Source organism: Taudactylus pleione, unplaced genomic scaffold (assembly GCF_031769625.1).
Source record: "Taudactylus pleione unplaced genomic scaffold, aTauple2 ptg000113l, whole genome shotgun sequence".
NCBI classification, from domain to species: domain Eukaryota; kingdom Metazoa; phylum Chordata; class Amphibia; order Anura; family Myobatrachidae; genus Taudactylus; species Taudactylus pleione.
This window is the reverse complement of record NW_028284515.1, coordinates 7,077,344-7,092,629: the sequence shown is the minus strand read 5'-3', so window position 1 is coordinate 7,092,629 and position 15,286 is coordinate 7,077,344.

The following is a 15,286-nucleotide window of genomic DNA, read 5'->3' as shown; positions in this document are numbered from 1 at the left end:
ACCCCACAGTCTCCCTATTTCCCCGCTCCCGGTTTCTCAGGAGCCAGCGTGGGTTAACTCCCTGACGAGTTCTGTACAGCACTTGTCGGATGTATTGCAAGGGGAGTCTGTGATGCGGCCTCATAAACGGCCGGTGGCGTCTCTGTCCGCTCCTTATGAGGATGACAAAGGGACGTCTGATGATGGGGAGATTCTGGATCCTTACGATCAGGAACCTCTCCTTACTAAGGACGCTGATGCTAAGTCCAAAGTATATATTCCTGGACTTATTCGGGCGGTCCGCACAGCCTTGGTGATTGAGGACGAAGTTCCCCCAGCGGCTAAGTCTAAATATGCCTTTTTCAAAGATGTGAAGGGCGATGCCACAGTCTTTCCTCTTTCGGGTCAGTTGGTGGACCATTTAGAGGAGGCGTGGAAACAGCCTGGCAAAAGATACCAGCCGCAGAGACGCCTGGCGGTGGCTTATCCGTTCGCGGATAATTATTTTGCCAAGTGGGAATCCCCTCCACAGGTGGATTCTCACGTGACCCGTCTTGTCCGTAGTGCCACATTGCCGATGCCATCCATGTCCTCCCTTAAGGATGCTACGGACCGCAAGGTGGAAATCTGCCTGAAGTCCGCTTATTCCCTTGCGGGGGGGCAGCACGGCCGGCTATGGCCATTTGCTGGGTTGCCAGAGCGATGGAGCGCTGGGCGGATTCATTAGAGGCTTCTTTTGATTCCGACTGTCCGGCCGAACAGGCGGAGTTGATTGGCAATCTCCGTGATTCGGCCACTTACATCAACGAGGCGGCTCTAGACATTAGTACTCTGGTGTCTAGAATTTCTTCAGCAGCGGTAGCTGCTCGTCGCACCTTGTGGCTGCGATCCTGGAAGGCGGACGCAGATTCCAAGAAGGGTCTGGAAGCCTTGCCGTTTACCGGAGAAGTTCTCTTCGGTCCGGATCTGGATAAGATTGTGGCCACGCTGGCGGCAGCCAAATCGGCTTGTCTCCCGTCGGCCGCTGCTCCTTCTGGTTCTGGACCATCGTCCTTTTCGGTCATCTAGGGCCCAGGGCAGGCCCAAACCACAGTCGTTTCCTCGTCAGGCTGGCCCTAGGAAATCGGTCAAGCCCCGGAAGCAGGCATGGAGTACCAGACGTCCAGCCCCCAAGCCAGATGACAAGCCTGCGGCCTGACGGTCCGGGCCTCCCTTTGGGGGATCCCAGGGTGGGAGGCCGCCTGCTACAGTTCGCCCAGTGTTGGTCGGTCACTACGACAGACACTTGGGTTCTGGAGGTGGTCTCCCACGGGTACGCCCTCTCCTTCCGGCACAGACCCCCGGCTCGATTCTTCACCACGGGTCTACCATCAGACCGGAACAAGGCTACGGAGCTGCGGAAGATATTGCACACTATGCTCCAGGCTGGAGTTATAGTGCCTGTTCCATTCTCCCAGAGGGGCCAGGGTTTCTATTCAAATCTTTTTTTGATACAGAAACCCAATGGGTCGTATCGTCCGATTCTCAACCTCAAAGCACTCAACAAGTCTTTGCGGGTACCGAAGTTTCGGATGGAGACCCTACGGTCCATCATTCTGGCGCTGGAACCGGGGGACTACATGGTGTCATTGGACATACAGGACGCTTACCTGCATGTCCCTATTCTTTTGCGCCATCAACAGTTCCTCAGGTTTGCAATCCGCAGCGACCACTTCCAGTTTCGGGTGTTACCTTTTGGCTTGGCGATAGCACCACGTGTCTTCACCAAGGTGATGGCGGTCATGGCGGCTTCTCTGCGGCTGCAGGGAGTCCGCATGTTGCCGTACTTGGGCGACCTGTTATTGGTGGCGGGATCTCCAGAGCTCCTGTTACGCCACTTAGACCTGACCATTGCCCTGCTGCAACGGCACGGCTGGCTAATCAACTGGCAGAAGTCCACTCTAATCCCGTCTCGGAGGATTCTGCATCCTGGAGCCTTATTGGACTCGGGACAGCAAAAGATCTTCGTGACGGAGGAAAAGATCTCTGCTTTGCAGTCAAGGGTGCGCAGTTGTCTGCACAGCCGCCAGGTGTCTCTACACTCGGGGATGAGGTTACTGGGCTCCATGGTGTCGGTGTTCGACATGGTGGAATATGCCCAGTTTCACTCCAGACCTCTGCAGCACCTGATCCTGTCAAAGTGGAACGGGCTGCCTCAGTCTCTGAAGTCCCAGACGATTGTGTTCACCCTGGAGGTTCGCCTGTCCCTTGTTTGGTGGTTACAGACGACCCACCTCAGCGAGGGACGTCCGTTCTGGATTCCAAATTGGGTCCTGTTGACTACGGACGCCAGTCTTCGGGGCTGGGGAGCAGTTTCGGGTCCACATCTGTTCCAGGGCAGGTGGACTCCGACAGAAGCGGAGCTTCCAATCAATATCTTGGAACTCCGTGCGGTCTTCAATGCTCTCCAGCAGGCACATCGGTTTCTCCAGGGTCACCCGGTACAGGTCCAGTCGGACAACGCTACCACCGTGGCCTACATAAACAGGCAAGGAGGAACCCGAAGCCGGGCGGCTCTCGTAGAGGTGTCTCGGATCCTGGTTTGGGCGGAGCGCAATCTTCCGGCCATATCAGCGGTCTTCATCCCGGGAGTGCTCAATTGGGAGGCGGACTTTCTAAGTCGCCAGGACGTTCATCCGGGGGAATGGTCCCTGCACCCGGACGTTTTTCAACTACTGGTGGACAGATGGGGTCTTCCAGAGATCGACCTCATGGCGTCCCAGCACAACAACAAGTTGCCGGTGTACGGGTCTCGCACAAGAGACGAAGGGGCGTCTCTGGTGGATGCTCTGTCCGTCCGGTGGACGTTCCGGTTCGCATATCTGTTCCCTCCGGTCTCCCTTCTTCCACGGGTAATCCGGAAATTCAAACAGGAAGGAGGGACGCTTCTGTTGATAGCTCCCGCGTGGCCCAGCCGGCACTGGTTCTCAGACCTTCAGGGTCTGTCCGTGGACAGTCCTCTGCGGTTGCCGCTACGACCGGACCTCTTGTCTCAGGGTCCTTGTCGTCACCCGGACCTGACTCGGCTGTCTTTGACGGCGTGGCTGTTGAGACGGCCATGCTGAGGTCCCGGTGGTTTTCCAGCTCTGTGGTGCGTACCATGTTGCGAGCTCGGAAACCGTCTTCCGCGAGGATATACCATCGTGTGGCATACGTTCTTCCAGTGGTGTCGACCGAGAGGTTATGCACCGCGGGAGTTTCGTCTGTCTCGGATTCTCGCCTTCCTGCAAGCGGGACTAGATCATGGGCTTCGCCTTGCTTCTTTGAAGGTACAGGTTTCGGCCCTGTCTGTCTGGTTTCACCGTAGGATTGCTACAATCCCGGATGTGCGCACCTTTATGCAAGGTGTTGTCCGCATTCAGCCGCCCTTTGTTCCACCTGTGGCGCCTTGGGATTTGGCTGTGGTCCTGAGGGCTCTCCAAGGACCGTCGTTTGAACCACTGGGCTCAGTGGATCTTAAATGGCTAACAGCTAAGACTGTTTTCCTTCTGGCTATTGCTTCGGCCAGACGTGTTTCTGAGTTAGGGGCTCTTTCTTGTAGACCCCCTTTCTTGGTTTTTCATGGGAACAGGGCAGTGCTCCGCACTCGGCCCGAGTTTCTTCCCAAAGTTTTTTCCCAGTTTCATGTTAACGAGGAAATCGTTGTTCCGGCCTTTAACTCACCGGGTCTTTCCGTGGGTGAGGCCTCTTTGGATGTTGTGCGGGCCTTAAGGACTTATGTTGACCGCACTTCTTCGTTTAGGAAGTCGGACGCTTTGTTTGTCCTCTATGGCTTCCGTAAAAAGGGTTGGCCTGCTTCAAAGCAAACTTTGGCAGCCTGGATCCGTATGGCTATTTCTGAAGCTTATCTTCATGAAGGCCTGCTGGTTCCTCCTTCTGTGAAGGCTCATTCCACTAGGTCTGTGGGTCCTTCGTGGGCAGCTCGACGTGGTGCCTCTGCAGTCCAGATCTGCAAGGCTGCTACGTGGTCCTCTGTCCATACCTTCGTGAGGTATTACAGGTTTGACACCTTCGCCTCTCAGGATGCTTCCTTCGGGCGGCGGATTCTCCTTTCAGCACAGGAGCGTCCCCACCCTTAAAGGATACTGCTTTGGGACATCCCCAAGGTATCCTGTGGATACCCTATGGACCCTGAAGTAGAAAATATGAGATATGGTAAGAACTTACCCTTGTTATCTCTATTTCTACGAAGTCCATAGGGTTCCACAGGACTCCCGCCCTGTCGCACCTGTGCTGCAAATGGGCTTTGCTCTGGTCACCGGTTTTCCGGCTCCCTCTGGTGAGAATGTGATTCTTGTATGTGTCCAGATCTTTGGCCCTCATTCAGAGCCGTACGCTCTGAGCAGAGCGCACGCTCTGAATGAGGGCCGGGCTCCATGAAAATGGAGCGTCCTCCTGGACGCTCGTATAGCTGTGGGTCACCACCCACAGGCTATACGAGCGTGCATAGTGATGGCCGCGATGGTCGTGACCATCGAAATTGCGAGCCGGAGCCTGCGGTTGAGGTTTTCAACCGCAAGCTCCGGAGTGATTTTGGCTCTAGCAGAGCCAAAATCACTCCCACTGACATCACTAGTGATGTCAGTGGGCCGGCTTTTGACGGGAGGCGTTCCCGTGGGAACGCACCCGTCAGGGAGGCACGCCCACCAAAGGGGGCGTGCTGTCAATCAACATTGACAGCACGCCCCCTTTGATCGGACACAACGAGCGAAGAACTTTCCTTCACTCGTCGCGTCTGGCGCATGCGCACGACGGAGCTCCCTCCGTCGTGCGCATGCTCAGTCCATAACATCGACCCACTTGCGAGCGGACAGCCACTCGCGAGTGGGTCTGAATCAGGCCCTTTGTTCTCTCTCTTCCTTCTCCTCCTTCGGCCTATGGCTTGGTAACTAACTGAGGTGCCTTGGCTCGGGGGCGGGGTATAGGAGGGGGAACCAGTGCATCCTGGGAGGCTGAAAGCTTAACTCTTTGGTGCCCTGCGACTGACGTCACACCTATACCCCAAGGTATCCTGTGGAACCCTATGGACTTCGTAGAAATAGAGATAACAAGGGTAAGTTCTTACCATATCTCATATTTTTTGTGCTCTCAGGGCCTGATTCAGAGCTGGATGCTCTGACAAGAGTGCTCGCTCTGAATCAGGGCCGTCCTACCTGTTTTTGGAGCGGCCTGCTCGCATAGCTGTGGGTGACCACCCACAGCTTATGCGAGCGGCCAAAAAGATGGTCGCGATGGTCAAGACCATCGCCACCATCGGGCTTGCGACGAGACCCTGCGGTAGGGTCTCGCTGCCGCAAGCCCAGCAGTGTTTTTGGCTCTATCGGAGCCAAAAGCACTCCCACTGACATCACTAGTGATGTCAGTGGGGCTGGTCCCAGACGGTAGGCTTTCCCATGGGAACGCCTCTGTCTGGGCAGCAATGCCCCAGGCACGCCCACCAAAGGGAGCGTGCTGTCACTCACCATCGACAGCACGCCCATTTGGTGCGAGACCCATAGCGACGGCTTGGCCGTCGCTATTTGGGTCTCGCGCATGCGCACGACGGAGCTCCCTCCGTCGTGCACATGCGCACTAGGGCACCATCGACCCGCTTGCAAGCGCATCTGAATCAGGCTCTCAGTTCAGTGTGATTACAAATACAAATTCCATGGTGAAAACACCTCCACACTTGTAGACTTATCAGTAAAGATTTATCAGGTTATGAAAAAATGTCTTCTCCTTTTGCGTTGAATCCAACAATCAATGAATTCGGAATATGTGTAAAAGTTCCTCCAGAGATAGATGGGGAGCATTCTGCCCCCACATCGTGATCACACTTTTCCTATGTGAGAGGCCCAGTATAGCTCATTCTAGGGTTAGAGGATGATCACTAACTAGGTTATTAGTGAGTCTCCAATCCTGGGCACAGATGCATATCATCAGTGGGCAGTCTCATTAGCAGCGGGCGAGATCTAATGACATATCGAACAGCAGTGAGTTATTTTAAAACAGCATTATGGGTCTGGCCATGTGATATATAAGAACATTGCATATGTAACTGCTGGGACAATTGTTATTGAGTATACTAATGAGCAAAGTAGGAGACCCTTGGACTGCATCTGAAAATGTTCTCTCCATTGTACCATCCTTGACTTTAATTGTTCCTGGAGGGATTTATGATGTAGTGAGTGTTACAACTCTCATATGGATGGTGTGGATGCTGCCCACACACTTGGAGTTGCTGTATACCCAGAATAGAGGCACAGAGGGCCCGATTCAAACTGTACGCTAAAAAGCGTTCGCTCGTAGCTGCCGATGGTTTGCGTTGTGCTCATGCATATGCATCACAGTGCGCGAACCGCAGCGAAAGATCGGGAAGTGTACGCTCGCCCAGCAAAGACAGCCCACCAGAGTGAGTGACAGGAGAAGCAGTTTGTGGGTGATAACGGGCTGGCCACTAGAAACGGGGGAGTGTAGATGTAAACGCAGGCGTGCCTGACCAAAATAATATTTTATAGGCGTGCATAATTAACAGTACATAGTACTGTACGTCATAGTACACGTCACCTGGTTGTATTACACACTGAAGTGATCGCAGTGCTTGAGGTAGGGTATAGTCTACCTCAAGTGCTGCATTTGCTTCCGATGGTACCCGATGTACCGATGGTTGCATACACTTCCTGGACATGACGTGCACTAGTGGGCGTCTCAAGACAGGCTGGTAGGAGTCTGCATACACAAAGCGATCGCACAGCCGGACATAGTGGACGTGCTTATGCCTTGGCAGACGCTGGGAACAAGCGTTCGCATCTTGCGACCGGGTCTGAATCGAGCCCAGAGTCTCAGCATATCATTGACCTTCACCAGGGACCCCCACAAGGGTCGCCAAGGTGTGTAGTCATCAGGGATGGGTCACAACCAGGTGGGCAATGGTTTACCAGGAGGCGAGCAAAATCAGGCCAGTCAGAACTAGGAAATCACTAAGAGCAATACCAGTGGAGTAGGCAAGGAGAACAGTCAGATAAACCAGATCAAAAAACAGATTATCACACTGGAGGAGCAGAAGCAGGAGAACCGTTATGGAGCCCTAATACTCTGCCCCTGAATAGTGCCCAGAGACTTCCTTTGATAGGGAAGTTTTCAAAGCTGGAGCCAGCGGCATATTTTTGGTGTGCTTGTCCCTTTAAATTTACAACAGAGCGGAGCGTGTGTCCCTATGGGAGCTGCAGCCACATGTAGCAGAGTCGGAGGAGAGAAGAGGCCAGTCCTATAGCAACGAGAGCCAGAGCTGCTTGTACTGCTGCTGGAGTGGGCGAGCCTCGGCCAGGACCATGTACACCAGACAGAGGGGAAGCAAAAGGCTGATGCGGGTGCCGAACAGTAGAAGACCAGCACATGCCAGCCGCAGCACCACAGCTGCCCAGAGAGAACCAGCACCGCTGGATCTGGTTAAAAGGAGCCAGGCTCCTGCCCACCTTGACTGTTTTATTGGTTTAGGTTTTGGAAGTTGTCAAAATAGTAATGTGTCAAGTGAGTTGCTCCAATCACGTTGTGAGAACAGCTCCACCAACTACTACCATAATGTTGGGCCTGCAGAAAAGTTAGGCGCCCCGGTATGATAACCACATGTTTCTCTTGTAGTTGCACAATGTACAAATCACCAGAGAGAATTCCTAGCACATGACAAACCGATTTCTAATAATAGGAAATTTAGATGTCAGTGAATAGTATTCCAACACTATTTGAATTTGAATAAATACATTTATTGATGCAGTATAATACATAAGGCAGACATATGTCTTTAAAATGCAGTTATGAGGGATAGGTCCTAATGCAATCGCAGATGCGATTTTGCTCGCTGTGCAGTTGCAAAAATATGTTAATGTCTCAGATGCCGTCTGGTACATAGAAACACCGACTGCCGGCATCTCGCATCCGCCGCTGACTTTTTAAAAGCGGATATATTGAACGCATATCGTCGACTACCGAACTTCCGAGTAAGTCTATGCTGTCTCAGGCAGAGCAGCTCTCCTACAATGCCAAGAGCCCCCCAGCTGTATTATTTTATTCTGTCATTCATAAATACATTATATAAATTAGTTTATTGATTTTTAAACACTTTACACTCTTCCTGGTGCACAGTGGACCTCATTCAGAGCCGCTCGCAAAATGCGAGCGCTCGCTCTGAGTGAGGGCGGCTGCTTCTATTTTCAGAGCCGGCCTTCTGACCACCCACAGCTTTAGCGAGCGGCCAGGTTGATGGTCGCGATGGTCAAGACCGTCGCGACCATCAGGGCTTGCGACGAGACACTTGTGGTAGGGTCTCGTCTACCGCAAGCCCCAGTGAGCTTTCGGCTCTATTAGAGCCGGAAGCTCACCACTGACATCACAAGTGATGTCAGTGGGGCCGCCCCCGAACGGCAGGCGTTCCGTCGGGAACGCCTCCGTTTGTGTAGCCACCCCGCCGCCCCGCCTACAAAATGGGGCGAGCTGTTGATCACCATCGACAGCCGCCCCTTTTGCAGTGAGTCTCAGAGCGAGAGAATTTCTCGCTCCGGGGCTTGCGCACTCACAGTGCAGCTGCTGCGCGAGCGCAAGGCCGCAACATCGACACGCTTCTGAGCGCATAGGCGCTTGCGAGCGGGTCTGAATGAGTCCCAGTGTACACTACTGCAGCACGGAACCTAATGCTCCCAGCTGCAGTGATAACACACATTTACAGGGGGTCGTATTTACATTTCTACAGCAGACATGATACTGAGCCAGGTGCTCAGCATCAGGCTGCTGCTATAGAGCACTGCTGTTTGGGACTTGCTCTGGTGTTGCAGTATACAATACTGGGTCAGTTAAGAAAATAAATATTTATTGAATATTTTCTAAATATTCGCACCCCCCAGGGCACCACGTGCTCATTTTAACCACTTGGAATGCGGACAGGACCCGGACACACTTGCCTTCACTCTCGGAACATCTGGGGGGCCCGAATTTTGAGGAGTCCCCACAACTCCTGTGAGAATAGGTCACTCTCCCGCATCCTGCCCACTCCCTAGTATAGTAAAATGGAAGGGATGGAACATGCAGTAGTGAAGCGATTCTCAGAGAATGATGATATCTAGGCCACCACACCCCACTCTCTGACACGAAGAGCCCTGCCATCCTCAGCCAGCACCTGCATCGCTCCTCTGGGAATTTTACCAGTGGGGAAAATGAAAAAGCCATATGTACTGTATGTGATTTAGTTGAGTCACCTTCTGGACCCCGCCCCTCCCAAATCTATTGGCTAGATTTACTAAGCAGCGGTTTAGCCCCAGAATTTAAAATGGCAATCATTTTAACTGCAAAACCAGCCATGTATTGCATTTAATATTACTTCCATTTGAAATTTTGGGGTAAAAAAAAGCAGAGACTTAGAAAAGTGGCAGCATTGTAAGTCTAGTCCTATACTGGTACCCACAGTTTAGATTTCCCAAACCCTCTCTGCAGTGCACCATCATTTTACTAAGATGAAAAAATTGCACCTACTAAATGTAATTCTAACTCTAAATTAGGCCCTATGTCTGCCTGCTGTTAAAAGCGCAAACAAAGGTGTTTCCAAGAAGCTAAAATATGAACATATTTATTTTCATACAAGCTGTTGCCCACGGCTTCGCCCACAATGAAATCCCTTTTGCCAACATTTTTTTTTTTTATTATTTGAGGTGTTATAGTTGTATTGCTATGCATAGGGTCCCTGTCATGGGAGTTGCCCACGTGACCAGCAGCGCTATACAGACTGGTGCAGTGGCGGATCCAGGGGGGGGAATTTGAGCAATCCCCCCCCCCTAGCGTCCTTGCCGCTCTGGCTCTAGGACTCGGAAGTCGGAATGGGAGCGCAGCGTCTTCATACAGGTGAGTGCTGCTGGCTGATGGGCCCGCCTCCCGCTCCACTCCTTTCCCTCCTCCTGTGTCCGGGGATTTGCTGCTGATGGGCCCTCCTCCCGTTCTGCTCCTCCCCAGGGACAATGCACTCTGCCTGACTAGGTCACTGTCGCAGGGTCAGAAGTATCATCCACTCCCACAGACCCGCGAATCACGGGATTATGCCGCGGGGGGCAGAGCCTAATGATGGAAATTGCTCGACCCCGTTCCCATTCTCAACCAGCAGCAGCATGTCAGGATAGGCTCCAAAAGTAATGCATCTTATAATTACATTTATATAAGCATGGGTGTGTATGTACGTCCCTATGTAAGTGTGGCTGTATGTACGTCCCTATGTAAGTGTGGGTGTGTGTATGTACGTCCCTATGTAAGTGTGGGTGTGTAGGTATGTCCCTGTGTAATATATGCATGTGCTAATATATATATACAGTAGATAAACACATTGTGTGTATATATATATATATATATATATATTTATGTGCATGTGTCTTATGTGATATATATATATACCCAGTCCCGGAGTGCCGTTCAAACTTTTTCCTGCTATCTATGAGTGTACCTCAGGACGGGCACCTGGGCCAGCTGTTTTTTCAGATCATTTGGAGTGCCGGACTATTACTACCTTATTTATATATATATATATATATATATATTATATGTGTGTGTGTGTGTCTCCAGGAATACTGGGCGGCACCTTGCGGTCACCACTGTACTGTACCTTCTGGCATCGCTAACTGAGGAGAGAGCATGGATGGCACACACACATTTTTGTGTGAATTCCAGGCAAAAGCTGTCATCTATTGTAGTGCTGGAGTTGGAGTTAAATGAGAATTCACACCAAGAATTTGTATACATAGGTTCCCCAAAATAAGAAATACAGAAATAGGAATAATCCATGTGACCATCAAAAAAAAAAAAAAAACAGCTTTAAAGGGGAGGAGTTTAAGATTAGAAAGGGGTGGTGCCAGGATAGAAAAGAGGAGGGGTCAGGGTTATTATCATTAAACCCCCCCTAAATGAAAAGTCTAGATCCGCCACTGGACTGGTGGCAGTAGTGCCTTCACCCACCACTCACACAAATGTCACTGTGTGCCCTGTGTACAGACTGTTATGTAGCCTGTCCTATTCAAGTGAACGCGGACCCAAAGCACCTCTCCCCCCACCCCTTACCGGCCACGTGCATGGTGCTACTCCTATCTCTTGCATTGATGAGGTCAATAAATGTTGTTTTTGTTATTGCTCAGCTTTAACTTGACGGATCAAGATGAAACAAAGTGCAGGTTATTTCTAGGAGTTTCCGCTACAAAATGATGCAGTTTTCATGAAAATCGGTTCAGTAGTTTTTGCGCCAACTTGGAACAAACAGACAGACACAACGTTCTTATATTAGTATAGATTAGTTACCCACAACAAACAATCGCTAGTTTCTGTTACCAGTCACACTGTTTTCTTTTCACTTTTTGTGCACTGTAATATGCTCAACTTTGTGACTGTAATAGCCCTAACACATTATTTGTGTATTAAAATATTGACCCTACCATCTAATTAACTCATCCACTCATGGATTAGCTGGTATCAAATACCTAAATATATTTCCAGGATTGGTAAATTATATAAACCCACTGACCACAATTTATTTTTTTAATACCACCCAATGATTGAAGTTACACCTCTGCATCACTTACACCTCTACATACCTGTCCCACATCACTTACACTTCCATATACCTGTCCCACATCACTTACACCTCCACATACCTGTCCCACATCATTTACACCTCCACATACCTGTCCCACATCATTTACACCTCCACATATCTGTCCCACATCACTTACACCTTCCACATACCTGTACCACATCATTTACACCTCCACATACCTGTCCCACATCACTTACACTTCCATATACCTGTCCCACATCACTTACACCTCCACATACCTGTCCCACATCACTTACACCTCCACATACCTGTCCCACATCATTTACACCTCCACATACCTGTCCCACATCACTTACACCTCCACATACCTGTACCACATCATTACACCTCCGCATACTTTTCCCACATCACTTACACCTCCGCATACCTGTACCACATCATGTACACCCTCCACTTACCTGTCCCACATCCCTTACACCTCCACATATCTGTTCCACATCATTTACCCCTCTGAATACCTGTCCCATATCATTTACACCTCCACATACCTGTCCCACATCATTTACACCTCCACATGCCTGTCCCAAATCATTTACACCTCCACATACCTGTCCCGCATCATTTACACCTCCACATACTTGTCCCACATCATTTAAACCTCCTGTCCCACATCACTTACACCTCCACATACCTGCCCCACATCACTTACAACTCCACATACCTGTCGCACATCATTTACATTTCCACATACATGTCCCACATCATTTACACCTCGACACACCTCTACACACTTGTCCCACATCATTTAAACCTCCTGTCCCACATCACTTACACCTCCACATACCTGTCCCACATCAGTTACACCTCCACATACCTGTCCCACATCATTTACACCTCCACATACCTGTCCCACATTACACCTCCACATACCTGTCCCACATCATTACACCTCCACATACCTGTCCCACATCATTTACACCTCCACATACCTGTTCCATATTATTTACACCTTCTGTCCCACATCACTTACACCTCCACATACCAGTCCCACATCACTAACACCTCCACATACCTGTGCCACATCATTTACCCTTCCACATACCTGTCCCACATCATTACACCTCCACATACCTGTCCCACATCATTTACCCCTCCACATACCTGTCCCACATCATTTACCCCTCCGCACATTTACATCTCCACACATCTTTTCCACATAATTCACATTACACCTCCACATACCTGTCCCACATCATTTACACCTCCACATACCTGTCCCACATCATTTAACCTATTATTGAGCTTTTTAGATGAATTCTCTTGAAATCTGATATGGCTTAATTTCCCAAATTATGCAATATAACCCTGTCAGGTGCACGTCTGGGACTCCCAGGTTTGGGCGCATTGCGTCTGACAGGCGCCTGTTATAAAATCGTCATTAGCACCTAATTAACTTAATTCTAACGCTTAAAGTGATCAGTGACCATCATTAGGATGTACAAAGAGAGAATATATGGAAATCTGATTCACAAAACCACATTTATTAACCTTAAAGCAAGTAAAACAACAAATACTAAATTTTAAGAGGCGCAGTGTACCTAGGAGGCCACCCAGGACAAACCTACATATTTCCGCAAAATACCCACAACCTTTGTAATTTTCATTCATAAAATGAGCAAAATACACAAAATTGTGAGAAAATAAAAAGAGAGGCCAGGAAGGTCACTACTGCACTCCACGCAGGCGGCGGGAAAACTGACTAGGGGGTTTCAAACAGCACCTAGACATAGGAAGGAGCTAGGAGGGGCAAGCCCCTGCACACCCCCTTGTGGCGGAGTGGTGAGCGAGCACAGCTTGTGTGTTTATCATTCAGAGGGGTGTGTTGACATATTTTATTTTTAGAATAAAGATTTTCCTTATCTTTTCACCTGCTAGAGATGGGGAGTGGGGGGTGTGCATAAAAGAACCTGGGAAAATACAATGCGAGTTTGGAATCGATTTGTCAATTACATTTTCTGCGCAGATTCGACGTGAGAGCGGTTCGCAGGACCCAGCTGGCTCTGAAGTAAATTGACTCCTATTAGGGGTATTCAATGTGGAGCGAAAACTCAGTTTTTGCAATGTTTTCGCACCAATGACGTTAATTTGCGGAGGTTTCGATTTTACACCGTATTCAATTTCAAAGACTTTTCGCAGGTTCGAAAAGTCTTTGAAAAAAGACGGGGATAACTTTTCACCACTGAATAGGTGGCGAAAAAAAGTGCAGAATTGGGGTTTAGGGGTGCAGGCTTAAAAAAAATAGCCTGCACCCCTGGGATTGACATTTTACAAATAACTGTCAAAAGAAGTTTTAAAAAAAAAATAGGGACACCCCAAAAAATTAATTTAAAAATTGGGGTGAAAAAAAAAAATAGGGAAAAAAGTGTTTAAAAATAGGGAAATAGGTTCAGGGCTATTCTGCAAGCATGCGGCAGGTGTTTTCTAGAATAGGCTATTAGCGGCAGGTGCATAGTTGCAGAACTTTTTAAAACTTACTTTAGGGACATAAAAATATGCTAGTACCCATTTTCATGTACCCCACTGGGACCACTTAAAAAAAAAAAAAAAAACCTAAGTGCTCTTCTACAACACTTCTTCAATGTCGGGAAAAAACACCTGCTGCGGTTATTTAAATCCCCGACTTTCATTTGCAGGCTAAAACGAGGGTACCCATAGTTATTCCAGGAAAATTTCGTTTTTTTACGCATATCCCACTTCGCAGCTTCCCGTTTTCGTAGGTTTTATATTGAATACGGGGATAAAGTGGGCGCGCGCCCGATACTTTATCCCAGGAAAATCTCCGATGTGGAGCGAAAAGTCCCAGCACGGAGTTTTCGCTCCCATATTGAATACCCTTCTATGAGGGGAATTCAATATGAAACGTAAACTTCGCTGTCGAAGTTTACGTTTCATATCGGAGATTTTACCTGGGATAACGTATCGGGCGCGCGCCCGCTTATCCCCGTATTCAATATGAAAGTAACGAAAACGGGACCTGGCGAAGTGGGATTTGCGTAAAGTTACGAAATTTTCCTTAAAAAAATTGTAGGACCCCCCTAAAGTTGTAAAAACATGGGGGATCACTATGGGTACCCCCGTTTTAGCCTGCAAATGAAAGTCGGGGATTTAAATAGCCGCAGCAGGTGTTTTTTTCCCGACATTGAAGAAGTGTTGCAGAAGAGCACTTAGGTGATTTTTTTCGTTTTTTTAAGTGGTCCCATCAAATTTGGGGTACATGAAAATGGGTACTAGTATATTTTTATGTCCCTAAAGTAAGCTTTTAAAAATTCTGCATTTGTGCACCTGCCGCTAATAGCCTATTCTAGAAAACACCTGCCGCATACTTGCAGAATAGCCCTGAACCTATTTCCCTATTGTTAAACAATTTTTTCCCATTTTTTTTTTTTTCACCCCAATTTTTAAAATAATTTTTTTGGGTGTCCCTATTTTTTTTAAAACTTTTTTTGACACAGTTATCTTTTAAATGTCATTCCCAGGGGTGCAGGCTATTTTTCTTTAAGCCTGCACCCCTAAACCCCAATTCTGCACTTTTTTTCGCCACCTATTCAGTGGTGAAAAGTTATCCCCGTTTTTTTTCAAAGACTTTTCGAACCTGCGAAAAGTCTTTGAAATTAAATACAGTGTAAAAGGAAAACCTGCGATAATGACGTC